Source organism: Anguilla rostrata, chromosome 3, assembly GCF_018555375.3.
Source record: "Anguilla rostrata isolate EN2019 chromosome 3, ASM1855537v3, whole genome shotgun sequence".
Lineage (NCBI taxonomy): Eukaryota > Metazoa > Chordata > Actinopteri > Anguilliformes > Anguillidae > Anguilla > Anguilla rostrata.
Genome location: NC_057935.1, coordinates 21928470 through 21942338, shown reverse-complemented (window position 1 = coordinate 21942338; position 13869 = coordinate 21928470). Strand labels below are relative to the sequence as shown.

Sequence of the window (13869 nt, the reverse complement as noted above, 5' to 3'; positions counted from 1 at the left end):
CTGTTGCATACGTGCATTCGCAAAAACGTATTTAGCTCTCGGACTTTAAAAATGAGAGTATGACAAAAGCGGATGGTATGTGATTACTGAGATTATGTCATCGCACACATACTGGGAGCATGGGTTTATTATTATTCTGGGAATAAGGGTTTATTATTATGAAGGTGAGGTCTGCAACCTCTGAATCTGTGAGTCTGGAGATAGCCTACAAGTTGCCAGACACTCAGCTGGGCCCTTTTGTCGGAAATCGAGTTTAAGACAGGCGCTGCCTGCCAGCTGAAGATGAACGAGAGAAAATTATCCTCTGTCCGCGTGCCTGTGATCCACGCCTAAGCCTCTAGTCTGTTTCATCAGTCAACTGTCGATATGGACCAACTAACTTTTTCTTTTTTCCCCCTTTTCAAACTAAATTTTAACTTGCGGGGTAAAATACCGAGTGGACTTACTGGTCGTGTTGTATAAAACGTTGATATGATCATCATATAAAATATTTTTATTTTATACAAGAATTGAGTATTTCTCAGGATGGCACATATAACTATTAGATATAGGTAGACTACTAAAGATAGGTCCAAAAACCAAGGCCACGCCGTTTATTTGTGATGCCAATGGTGTTAACAATAATCTAGAATTGCACATCACCAGTGGATGTAAAGTATGTTGTCTCTTAGCAACATATTTCAAGTTCACAGTACAACTTTACAACAAAAGGTGAGTCCCCCTTGTGGAGTAAGTTAATATTCTGACAGCGGGTCATGTTCACCAGGATACCCTCTTTACGATTGGATCCTATTACGCCCTCTGTAATGGGATCTTGAGGGCAGTGGTGCCCGTAAGCTTTTGTTTTACTTATTTTCTGAATATAAGAATATTTACGATAAATCTATCACGACAAAGGTTTGCTCAACACGAACCGCAACCGTGAACTCTGCAAGAAGATTGTCAGGGGTCAATTTATGTGGTCAATTTACCACAGTGATGGTTGAGTTTTAAATGCAATTTTACCTCAGGTTACAGTATTTAATCCCTCCTAAATCCATCTAATATAGCTGGAGTACTATCAAAGTTCAATATCTTGGCGCTCTGTGCGGGATGTTTGCTTATAAAAAAATATGTTTCCAGTAATATGACTTGAGATCTCATAAGTTGCTAAGAGATTGCATACTTCCACAGATTTTTCTGTTCAGACGGGGGACACGTTCTTAAAGGGTCTTATAGCTTTTCTCAATTTGACCAATCAGCAGCAGAGCAGGAGCGTGTCCTGTGTGGTTTCCAAGGAGATGCAAGGGGCTGTCTCGCAGCTCTACCCTGGGGACAGTTTGAGGAAGGTTCCCGTGCAACGTACTATGTTACTGAAGCTCAAGCGACAAAGAGAAACAGAAGGTAATGCTCGCCGTTCAACGGCGGGGAAAAACGAGCGAACGAGGCTTAAATTCTGATAAGTCGATGGGAGCGCGTGTGGTTTAAGCGAGCGCGAGGCGCACAGCCTTGTTCTCGTGCTCTGCTGCTTGTGATTCAGAGGCGTGCGGAGCGCTGCTCACCTCAGAAGCCAAGAGTAACAACGGAACATCCCCGTGAGTAACAACAGATAATAATTATTATCATGTTTTAACCATGCTTAAAGCTGCACATCGTGTCCTCTAAGTTAACTGTTGTTACAAATGATGGAGGTAGTGGTAGCTGCTGTATCAAGGTTAAAATTTCATATGGCGACCTATTTTCATTATAGCTCTCTCGGTGTTAGTAACGCTGCTCTCTGGTGAATCCAGTTTTTTGTTGTGTGTGTGTGTGTGTTTGCTACCTATCTGCATACAAATAGCCTCCAGTTATGCTACTTATTTCCGGCCCTTACTGTTTGAAGTGTGTCATTTTGCTGAATGCTCTGTTTTTGATTGTTTAGTAATATATGAAAGCATGCTGCTCTTTCTTTAATCAGGATGTTTGGACTTGAGGGGAGTATTAAGGTATTTTAAGAAGTGACAGACTGAGGGAATCTTGGGTTTCTCTAAACATATGTATTTAGTCTACATGTCATTAGCAGGTGCTTTTCTGTATATTTTAAAGTGGCTTTCCCCTTAAAACGTTTCCCCCAGTTTCTAAAATGTTAAGGTGTAGCTACGTTATCCAGGTGGGCTGATCAGTGTTCATGTGGAAAATAGTAATAAAGTAGACTTGGAGGCCTAATAAGCAATTATCCATTAGCAATACGGAGAGTAGCCTACATCTACTTTCCCAATCAGTCTTCCTTTCGCTTCTTTACAAAAATAGCCTCATGAAAATAATGCATGGGGTGGCTTCCGTCACCGCTATCGAATACCCTTATACAGTTTTGTCTGTAGGCGCTAGAATTTAAATAATTTGGTGGTTGGAAGGGCTTCATTGTCAAAATATTTATTTCACTTTTATCGGTCAATGATTTTTGGTCTCTGCTTTATCCTACACTGGTTGAAATGCTAGTGCGATTACGGCTGTGTGTGTGTATTTCGCGTAGGACATGCCTCGTCTTGAAGTGGAGTGGACCAGGCTATGATTGTCTCGTAAAAAAGGAAACCAAAGCGGTTACATGTGACCAAAAGAAGAAAATATATGATGTGGGTTTTTAATAAGTTTTTTTGTTTTATTTGTCTCATCGACCGTGTAATTGAATTTGAAACCGTTAGATAAATATGGCTTCAATAGCCAGAAATTCGCCTCGAGGGCAAGATGCTTCAATTGGCTGTTTCAGGGCTAGTGGTTACAAATGTTTCGGCTTGAGTCACGATACAGAACATCGTTTTAAACCACTGCATGTAGACCTATTCAAACCATCTGCGTGGATTGGCTGCAAGTAATTAATAATTTAAAGCACTGAAAGCTCAAATAGTGTTTTGTGCTGGCGATCGTTTTGTGCAAGGAGGGTTTCTTCGTGGTTCCAATTAGAAATAACGGGTTATAACGCAAAACTGTGTGTGGTCCTTTCTGTCGGTGTTCCTGTGGACATCAAGGTCAACGGCCCAACGAGGCCACACAAGTTAAATAGTACCGGGAAAGATGGGGGGGCACGTGCCTACCCGTAAATGCTTTGGCAGGAGAAGAAAACTTGGCAGGGGTGGTAGCAGTGCTCCAGCAACCGTACAAAAAGGTTGATGTGAAAGGAGCAGGTTGCATAAGGCTTAAGCAGGTATAGAGAAGGGTAAGCCTGTCATTATGAAGAACAGGTGGACTCCAGCTGGTACTGTAAAAGGTTTGCCTAGAAGTTCTCAGCTGTGGAAGCTAACGACCTGCCGACCATGCCTAACAAATTGTAGAGGGGTGCAGTGGGGGGCATGTGCAAATACATGTGTATGTGTGTGTGCATGCATGTGAAATTGCATAGTTCTAGTAGGCCTATTTAAAGCTGTGTAGGAAAGACCTTTGTTCGCAACGTTTTTTAAGAACCCATCTCTAATCTCTTATTAACTCATTAAATATTGAATGTGATTGATTTTTGGAGTGGTTTTTCATTTGTGCATGCTCTTTGATTTTGTATTTAAAAGGATGGGCTGTGACCCAGGCCATACTTTGCACATTGTAACTGTCCCCTGGGGCAGTCAGGCAGTATTCCTTGTCATCTCAAGTCCCCTGTGTCTCCCCAGGGTACACAAAGACACACAAAAAAAGCCTTCTTCCCATTCGTTAATGCCTTTCATTTAAGATTTACTCATGAGATGCCTTCCTTGTTAACCTTTGTCGTGTTTTATACAACTGGGCTGGCTTCAGCATAAAGATTTGTTGGTTTAAGCTCAGCTTCAGATCAACTGTCCCAGAACTTTATGTGAGGCGACATATGAAAATGAAGCATTAAGGAGTTTAGGCATGTATGCACATGCAGTCATTTGATCTTGTCAAATGGAAACTTATTTTACAAAGCATGAATGTTGCTGTTAGTGAGCTACAGGAAAAAAATGCTGCAACACATTAGCATAACAAAGCATAAGGAATGGCAAATTTGCATAATTTGCTCAGCTTCAATCATCGAGTCTGGGAAAGAGGTGGGATCAGACTGAACTGGAGAGGATGACCCAGTGATACAGTTACCTTTGTGAAACCGCTGATGGCTTTATCAGGTTGGGTCCGCATGCCACTCTTTTCCCCTCCGTTTCCCAGTTATAACCTTTTACGTATTTGAACAATGGATCGAGCGAAGATCAGGTGACGCTGTTGTGGTTTTATTGCCCCTTGCCGGGCGGTCTCGCGGCGTGGCGCGGCGGCGGGGGTCGATAGCACTAGAGTTAATAAGACAGAATAATCACTCAGGCTGGGTCACAGGATACCGTTTGGCAGGTGAAAGGCTTTCTCGGCACATTGCTGATGCACGCTTGAGACACTCGCCACGGCGCGCGCTTTTAATTTGGAGCATTAATGGGCAGAATGCAGTCTGTATTACATTAAGCTGCTGGCCGGAATCCGGGCTTTGGCTGTTGGCTGCGTTTATCTCAATGTAAGTAAGGATGATTCAGAGTCATCGAAACGGTGACTCCATACAAGCCAAGTCGAAGCAGAGAAACTGATTGCTTCTGTAAATAAATAATCTTGGAGAAGAAAAGCCTTTGTGTCAGGTGCCCCGCGTTGTCTTTCAGAATTAAATTCATCAGATGAAATTGTAGCGCATAATAACACGCAGGAGAAAGAACGCCTGACTGGCTTATTATGTGCTAATGAAGAAGAAAGTGGAAATTTTGATTCAAGCGCAGTGCTTATCTTCTTAGTCTCGCAGTGAATTTTTCCGGATTTTCTTCCTCTGGCGTAAACCCATTGTTTGCTCTTTACAGTGTGCAGTCATAATAAAAGGCCTAGTATAAAACGCTGTGCTTGAAGCTTCACACATCAGCACCTGCGAGAGAATTACCCCGCTAACGCGGTGCGCGCGTGTCCGTGAGGTCATCGCTCGCGCACGGCCGCAGCCCCTGGCTGCCGTTCGTTCGCTCGCGTGGAGCGCTCACGCGTCCAGCGAGCGCGATGCGATACGAAACGGAGCGGCGCGCAGCGAGGACCCCCTCTGACCTCGCCAGCGGTGCGTTAGCAAGGGCAGCCTCCCCTCATTGTGCAGAGACGGGGAGCGCGTTTGGAGTCCCCGGCCCCTCTGCCGACTGCGCGGAAGCAGCGTTTGGCGCCTGGCTCTTAGCGGGGGTCCTTCCCTCAGGAAATTCATCTTACGCTTGCCCGTGGGGTGCCCGCCATTGTTGTGTGTTTTTCAAGAATATAGTCCTGCCCCGTTTAAAATAGTAAATGGTGAGATGCACTGACAGGATATAGGGTACTGGGAGCTGATGTGCATGCACCATACTTATCCAGCACAGGGCTATCACAATCCGCCTTTTATTTTATTGTTTTATTTGAGGCTGTTTGGTTTCCGTGGGGTTTTTGGCTGGACCGCAACAGCGGGGCCAGCCCTATAAACGTGAATGTCTGTGACTGAGTGATGAAGTTACACCATTGGTGGGCCGAGTTATGAAGTTACACCTTTGGTCGGCCGGTCCAGGCATATACTAGGTTTTGACCTGGTCTTTTTTTTTAAGCTTTAACCACCATTGTGATGAGAATCTTGCCGCACTGTGTACCAGTGTGTGTGTGCGGCTGGATTCCTGCAGCATGGTGTATCAGCATGCGTGTGTGTGTGGCTGAATTTCTACAGCATGGTGTATCAGTGTGTGTGTGTGTGGCTGAATTTCTACAAGCATGGTGTATCAGTGTGTGTGTGTGGCTGGATTCCTACAGAATGGTGTATCAGCGTGTGTGTGTGTGTGGCTGGATTACCATGAGATGGGTGTTGTTCAGTGTGTGTTGGGTGGATTCTACAGCATGGTGTATCAGTGTGTGTGTGTGGCTGGATTCTACAGCATGGTGTATCAGTGTGTGTGTGTGTGTTCAGCTGGATTCTACAGCTGTGTGTATGTGTGTGTTCAGTGTGTGTGTGTGTGTGTGGCTGGATTCCTACAGAATGGTGTATCAGTGTGTGTGTGTGTGTGTGTGTGTGTGTGCTGGATTCCTACAGCATGGTGTATCAGTGTGTGTGTGTGTGCGGTTGTATTCCTACAGCATGGTGTATCAGTGTGTGTGTGTGTGTGGCTGGATTCCTACAGCATGGTGTATCAGTGTGTGTGTGTGCGGTTGTATTCCTACAGCATGGTGTATCAGTGTGTGTGTGTGTGTGTGCGGCTGGATTCCTACAGCATGGTGTATCAGTGTGTGTTGTGTGTGGCTGGATTCCTACAGCATGGTGTATTAGTGTGTGTGTGTGTGTGTGTGTGGCTGGATTCTACAGCATGATGTATCAGTGTGTGTGTGTGTGTGTGTGTGTGTATGCGGCTGGATTCCTACAGCATGGTGTATCAGTGTGTGTGTGTGGCTGGATTCCTACAGCATGGTGTATCAGTGTGTGTGTGTGTGTGTGTGGCTGGATTCCTACAGCATGGTGTATCAGTGTGTGTGTGTGGCTGGATTCCTACAGCATGGTGTATCAGTGTGTGTGTGTGGCTGGATTCCTACAGCATGGTGTATCAGTGTGTGTGTGTGGCTGGATTCCTACAGCATGGTGTATCAGTGTGTGTGTGTGTGTGTGTGTGTGTGTGGCTGGATTCCTACAGCATGGTGTATCAGTGGTGTGTGTGTATTCCTACAGCATGGTGTATCGTGTTGTTGTGTGTGTGGCTGGATTCCTACAGCATGTTATCATGTGTGTGTGGCTGGATTCCTACAGCATGGTGTATCAGGTGTGTGGTGTGTGGCTGGATTCCTACACATGTAGTCAGTGTGTGTGTGGCTGGATTCCACAGCATGGTGTATCAGTGTGTGTGTGGCTGGATTCCTACAGAATGGTGTATCAGTGTGTGTGTGTGTGTGGCTGGATTCCTACAGCATGGTGTATCAGTGTGTGTGTGTGTGTGTGTGTGGCTGGATTCCTACAGCATGGTGTATCAGCGCGTGCGTGTGGTTGTATTCCCACTGCACGGTGTACCAGTGCGTGTGCGGCTGGATTGTAAATTGTTCTCCTGTAAAACAGTAGCTGCAGCTGGATAGAAACAAAGCGGCTCTAGACAATGTGCCCGGTAGCCCCACCCCCTTTGCTAACAGACAGTCAACAAAGGGCGCCAGGCGGGTACCAAGCCAGCGGAGCGGCACTGAAGCACACTGCTAATTACCTGCAGGGTAATTAACATGTACACAGCTGGGGCTTGACCACGTCACTAACCAAAGCAGCTCTTATACTGACGCACTAATTCTGGGGAAATTTCCTTCAGTTCTACACACCGCTTCCAGCCCTTTTGTTTTGGCTCTGATTGTGGGTCCTGCCCCAGGAAAACCAGGCCGGGGCGTGCTTCCTGCTCCTGACCTTAAACTTTTTGTGACCTGTCACCTGAACTTATGACAGGAAGGTTGCGGGTTCAAGTCACAGCTGAGGCACTGTAGTTTTCCCACTGAGCGGAGTATATGTACAGCTGTGTAAATGTGTAAGATATCAGCTGCCAGCTATCTGTGTCATCAGCCATTACCATGTATAATGTGTGTGCTATTCCAGGATTAGATCAGAGAGTGATCTGATGTTCATCCCTGCTGACCCCCTAGCCTGCTTCTGTCTCATCAATGGCTTAATAGAGTCGTTATTATATTATTTACATTAATGCTCAGTCATATTTCAGATTTTATTTGATTGTCCCGTTAAGTTGAAGTCTGTCCGAGTGCCCAGTTACATAAATCAGGGTACAGAGAAAAGGACCAGTGAGGTACATGCTGGCACCGAAGAGGGACACTTTACGGTTCTTAGGGTCGCACCAGAAGTGCTTTCAGGACTTGGACGGCAATTTAATTGCAAACAGAGTAACTTGTTGGATGCTTGCCCAAAGGTACAAGGCATCAGTAAACGAGCTTAGCCCAAAATGAATAAATGAATGTAATCTTAGAGCATTTATATTTGTTACAAAATAAATTATAAGGGCACGTACAGTACTAGCAGCTAAGTCCCTGTGTGTGCGAGAAGTATGTCTTTGTTAGTTGGCAGAGCTGCTTTTCTGCCTGGCGGAAAACACAAGTGGGAAATGAATGCTACTTAGACTGAGGGTGGAAGCGAAAAGGTCACTTAATAAAATGCTAATATCAGCACTTACTGTCCACGCTCTGGTGAATAAGCAGGCCGGACTAGGGAAGCTTTAAAATGGGCCTAGCTTTGGTTACACACACACACAAGCACACACACACGCATACACACACATGCGGGGGTTGCCACCTTGTTATTTCTCATCACCCTTGAATCAATGCCCATGCTACACATTTAAAAAATCTTTCCCCAGCCTGTGTCATCACGTCTGTGGTAATTAGATGTCACTTCCTTTTTGCCTGTCATTTGGATTCACCTGTGACAGGCGGGGATTTGTATTCTGTGCATATGATGATGTCGCCAAAGCAGTGATGAGATACATAAAGCCCAAATTAGCATCCAGGAAAAAAAAGGGTTTTGTTTGACAATTTTGCTGAAATTTATTTTCAAATGCTTCTGGGTGTTTTCCACAGAGTTTGGAATCGGATATCCAGGTACATTTTTAGGTACATGACGCATGTTTAACTATAATTGTAAGTTATAGTATATTATTTCTTAGTATTGCCATAGTCTTCATTGCGTCAAGATATATTGTATATTTTCATTACTGTGGCCAATGAGAAACTTACAGGTCTTGCCTTAGCACTCCAGTTCTATACATTAAGCAGCTTATTGAGTCAACTATATAGATAAAACTACACGTACGCACTCCCACCCTCAAACCAGTAACATGAAACACTGGATATAATGAAATATGAATCAATAAAGGAATTCTCGATCTTGAATAAAGGACATTACAGTCAAAATGGTGGTATTGGGGGCTGCTTTGCAAACAGGCACAAAGGTGAGAACCAAACCAAACCAAAGAGGCACACAAGCTGTGTGAGGTGAAACGGGGATATTCCATCTATGTACAGTAGGGCGGTGCTGTGCATGACTGCGCTGGTGTTACTTAAAGCTTGTTTGCACAGTTTTCAGTGAAATCTTGACCAGTCTCATCTTATTTTGTCAGTAGAAAATGCAAGCATTGCAGAGTTTTCAAACTGAATGTGAGATGTGGGGTAGGACTTGCCAGACATCCTATCATGAGGGAGTACCAGGGTCAGTAGGACTACAGAGAGAATGCCAGGGTCAGTAGAACTACAGAGAGAATGCCAGGGTCAGTAGAGTGACAGAGACAGAACGCCAGGGTCAGTAGAACGACAGGGAGCACCAGGGTCAGTGGAGCGAGAGAGAGTGACAGCATCAGTAGAGTGGCAGAGAGAGAACCAGACTTCCCAAACTGTGTCCTGTCCTCACGAGATTTGCTCTAACGGTGTCTCTCCAGTAGTCCTTTGTTGGAGTGCTTTATTTGGGTTTGAGTGACAGTGAGAGATATCTACCCACAGTGCCCTTCTGCTGAAGGGTATTTTAGGAACATTAGGTCATCAGTATAGGATGAACTGTTCCATGCCTAATAGCTGACCCGTTTACAGAGCAGGAATGCAATTGATCTGCAATTAGTCAATATCCTGTATTTTTTAACTCACTCGAGTTTAAACCAGTGTTACTCTGTGAAAGTCAGATATTTTCATTTTATACAGGACTAACACAAGGCCTTGTCCAAAGAAATACACAAGACTCTGTGTCTCGGAATTCTGACCAATACCTTTATTTCTCTTGCCTTTTTGCCCGAGGGTTTTGGGGAATTCAGGTCACGCGCATGTGGAATGTAATCTTTTTTTAAAACTGGGATTATCTTCTCATTGGCTGAATGGTTGGTTTCCACTCTACTATTTAAGGTAAAAAGGTTTATCATTGGGATTGGGACTCATAGATTTTGAGCACTGCTTATAATCACCTGCCTTGCACCATCAAAATGAGTGTAGTTCTATTCAGCTAAATAAAGAATTCACCAGTTCAGCAGGCCCTATGTTAACAAAATAACAGCCACAGGCTGTGCACTACAGTTTCCTGGCTCCATGGTGGTACCATTAAAGGACTGTGGTCTATTAGCTTTAGATCCCGGTTAACATGCTTTTTTTGACTTGACAATTATCAAGCTGGATTATTGATTGACAGCTGACACGATGGGTGATTTTGACAAGATTGCTTTGTGTGTCACATGACTCCTGAGGTGGCATTGTGTTGTGTGGTAAAGGAGGGAGAGATTTAACCAATAAGTATTAAGTTCTTAATAGGCTAAGTCAGTTCAACACATTTTTGGACCGCATCATGGTGGATTTTAATGAGATGTGGCATGCTGATTTGGTCTTATAATAAACTGCTGGGACCAAAATGACTCTCAGATCATTAATCTGGCAGATATGGACTAATGAAGTTTCAGATACAGTAATTAGCATGACTATAATTTTGACTTGCCGTATCCCCATTACTATTGGTCATAGAGAAATTCTTCTTATATCTTAAAGGTCTTTTACATATGTACAATTTTGACCCCAAAATTAAAGGTAACAAAGTTATGAGTGATTATAATTTTGAAAGTTGATCTACAATAAAAAGCCTGTGTTTCCAAATGGATCAATTGTTTTTCTGAAGTTAAGTTATAATGTCATCAACACCTCCAGAAAATTTGGTCTTTGCTGTTTGAGTCATTACCCAGATATCATTACTTACCTGAGGTGGCATCACATCGCTAATTCCTTACAACGTTGTTGAACAGTGGTTGATTCTTGAATTGAGCACACTTGAAGTGAGTAACCAGCATTGCTTCAGTATATATCCATCTGTATAAATGGATGCAATGTAAATGCTATGTAATAGTTGTGTAAGTTGCTCTGGATAAGAGCGTCTGCTAAAGGCCTGTAATGTAATGTAATGTAATGTAATGTAATAGTCAGGCACAGGTAAAATTTATAATGCACTACCTTGATGTAATGAAGTTAAGGAGCAGTGTCGATTCTGTTCCTCCAAGCAAACAAAGGATTGCCAGGAACTAACAAAAATGGCCACTCAAAAAAAACAACCAAAATAAGAAAGAAAATGGGAGAAAGAAAAACAAGAAGTGTTCTGAAAGGTACCCTGGAGGATACCCACTAGGAGTCACAATGCAACTAATGACAAAACATGGAGATGATCAAAACTGGTAACTTTGACAAGTTGATGCGGAAGAAACAGTGTCAGCCTCAAGGCAAAAGCTCCCCAAATGAAGTCCAAATCCAGCCTGTCTTAGACACAAACTGAGCCACTGCAGACTAAATGAAGACTTATTATCCACTCTCGGTGAGAGCAGGAATCCTCATCGAATCAAAGAGAGGGCAAGAAAAGAGTCAGACTGAAATTGCCTTCAAAAATGGAGATGAAATAAGATAACTTGCAGAAATAAGAAAAGCCCCGACATTATATTTTCAATTTGTGCTCCCTCTGAGCCTTTGATGCAAGGATTGTTTCTCTGCTCAGCATTGTTTATTTCCGTCCGGTTACCGTGACTCGTTCAACCACCACTTACACATCTTGGTGGTCCATCACTCACATGTGTATCGGGGCAGTATGGAGATGAGTATGGTGGAGATGGTCCATGAGGATGCAGAAAGTGAAAAATTAAATTCTCCAGCGCAGGGCATTGTCTCAACACAGCCCAGCCACCGATTATTATCATATGCAACCATAATGAAACGTTTGATGCTTGCAAATTTGAGTGATTCCTGAAGTGAACACACCATCTCAATCCTAATTTCTGAGTATCTTGGATGGAGTCTGACATTTGCTTTGTCAGTTGTGAGCGGATGAAAACTGTGTGAAAACATTGTTAGGAACTAAAAAGGAAAGTTTGAGGGCAAACCTTTAAGTTAGCTTGAAAAACCCAAGCATTGTAGCAGTACTAGTAGAAATAGAGTAAAAAGACTAAGGGTAGTCAAAATAGTATGTATGTAAAAGACAGAACTGGAAAATACCTTTAATGCCTTTACCTTTAATGATGCAAGCACCATTTCTTTATGCCCTATAGTAATGTACTGTAGATATAGCAAGGCAGAGTCATGGAGTTGTGCTAAGTAGCCCAAACTTTGCTAGCCCATATCTCCCAGATTAACAATCCAAGATGAGTGTAATTTTGATTCCAGGGGTTTCTTATAAAACCCAATCAGTATACCAAATCTCATTAAAATCTGTGACGATGCGGTCCAAAGGTTGAATTGACTCGGACAGAGAGGAATGCATGTGTTGCACACTGTGTAGGACTGATTAAGGGAAGAAATGTAAGACCAGTTTTCCGAGCCAGATCGGTTACAGTGACTCCTCTCATCTTGCTTTGTCCCCAGATATTCCCCGTTGCTAATGCAGTGGCTGCATTTGTCACTGTACAGAGGCTCCTACCTCTTTGTTATGTAAATATTGAGGCTTCAAAGTGTTCAAGCCCCCTTTTTTTTCTTATTTCCTTAAAAATTGCGGCGGATGCATTTTTATGAGTATGCCACCCCTCTCCACTCCTCCCAGAGAGAGACTCCTCAGGCAAACCGAACACTGACTTCAGCCTGAGAGTCCCGGAAGCCAGGAATATCCCTTCAGATGCACAGTTTCCTTTATTCGTGTACTGGAGGCTAGTGTGTGATGATAAATAGTCTATTCTGTTTGTGTGTGTGTGTGTGTGTGTGTGTGCGACTTAGCGCTGAACAGAATCACTGGATGGGGATTTCAGCGTAAGTGGCGAATGGGATATGACTCATGAATGGGTTCTGCGGTCTAAGACACGTCCATTAGGCGAGCGGTGCCCATTCCCAGCCTCTCAGGGATGCCGTAATCCACGTCTTCCTCGCGCAGACTCCAGACCCAGGATCCGCCAGCGCAGCGCGGGCCTGCCGTCGAAACCTCATTTCAGAGGGCCTTGGGACGGATGAGTCCTGACCTGATTCAGCAATGTGTCATATGGGTGTGGAGGGGGGGGGGAGGGGCAGGTTACATCACTGTTCTCTGCCATCACCAGCGGTATGATGTTAAATGCGACTGAGGATGCACTGTGCAAATTGCCATCTCATGAACACCAGCGAGGGCCACCGTAATGGTGGTGACCCCGCCTCTTAGGCCGGGTCACTGATCGATGATGTGATCAGATTATTCCATGTGAGCATTGAACCCAGTCACCGTGTTCACACTCTAGGCCTGAGTACCCCCGCTGCATGCCTCTGAACTGCCCTAAAGGCTGTTCCTGGCTTTTGGTGCAATCTTTGCAGCCCATTTAAAGTTAATGAAATGGGAGTTTTGAAGTTCAGTATGCAGGGGAGGGAAGCTCGTTGTGAAGAAGTTTCATTCATTTATGAATTCGGCAGCTTACACATGTAAAGGGGTTTGTAAAGTCTGTCAGCTTTGTGGTTTGTCTTTGGCTGAAGGACTGAGATAAGAAAGTGCAATTTGTTTGCGATTCAGTCCTCATCTGTAATTCTTCTCACTGGCATGCCGACAATGTTGTCGTGTAGCTCGCAGTGATGTAACCAGTCTTAAATAATACTGTAATTTGGGAAGGACCAAGAGCCCGCTCTTTGTGCATCCCACTCTTTGTGCATTGTGCTGTGTGATCTATCACTTGAGTGATTGTTTCCCATCGGGCCGGCAAGGATAGGCCCCTCGTTGTGTGGCACACAATGACCGCGCGGTTGGCAACGGCGGAGGCCCTCGCTGAGAAAACAAACAGGCGGGGCTGTATTTTAACACGCCCCCCCCCCCGGGGCGCCGACGGTCGCTGCGCAGGGGGCGCGGAGGGGGATCTTCCCCGCACCTCAGCTTCCTCCACCGATTCGGAAGCCGAAGGCCGTAAATAAGCTTCAGGCCCTTTGTCCGTTTTCCTCGCTCTGTCTCCTCGCTCTGGTCAAGAGAAAGGGGAG

General features: G+C 44.4%; 1 protein-coding gene across 4 annotated transcripts in view; it reads left to right on the top strand.

Annotated features, from left to right (window-relative positions):
- Positions 1 to 1245: 1245 nt before the first annotated feature.
- The window catches only part of si:dkey-91i10.2 (uncharacterized protein LOC555224 homolog), a 48468-nt gene continuing 35844 nt past the window's right edge, over positions 1246 to 13869 (top strand). For 3 of the 4 annotated variants that reach the window (XM_064326757.1, XM_064326760.1, XM_064326756.1), the window contains exon 1: positions 1246 to 1574. The gene's annotated coding sequence lies outside the window, so the exon portion shown is untranslated. The remainder of the gene's footprint in view (positions 1575 to 13869) is intronic. The other variant, XM_064326758.1, reaches the window with a different exon arrangement.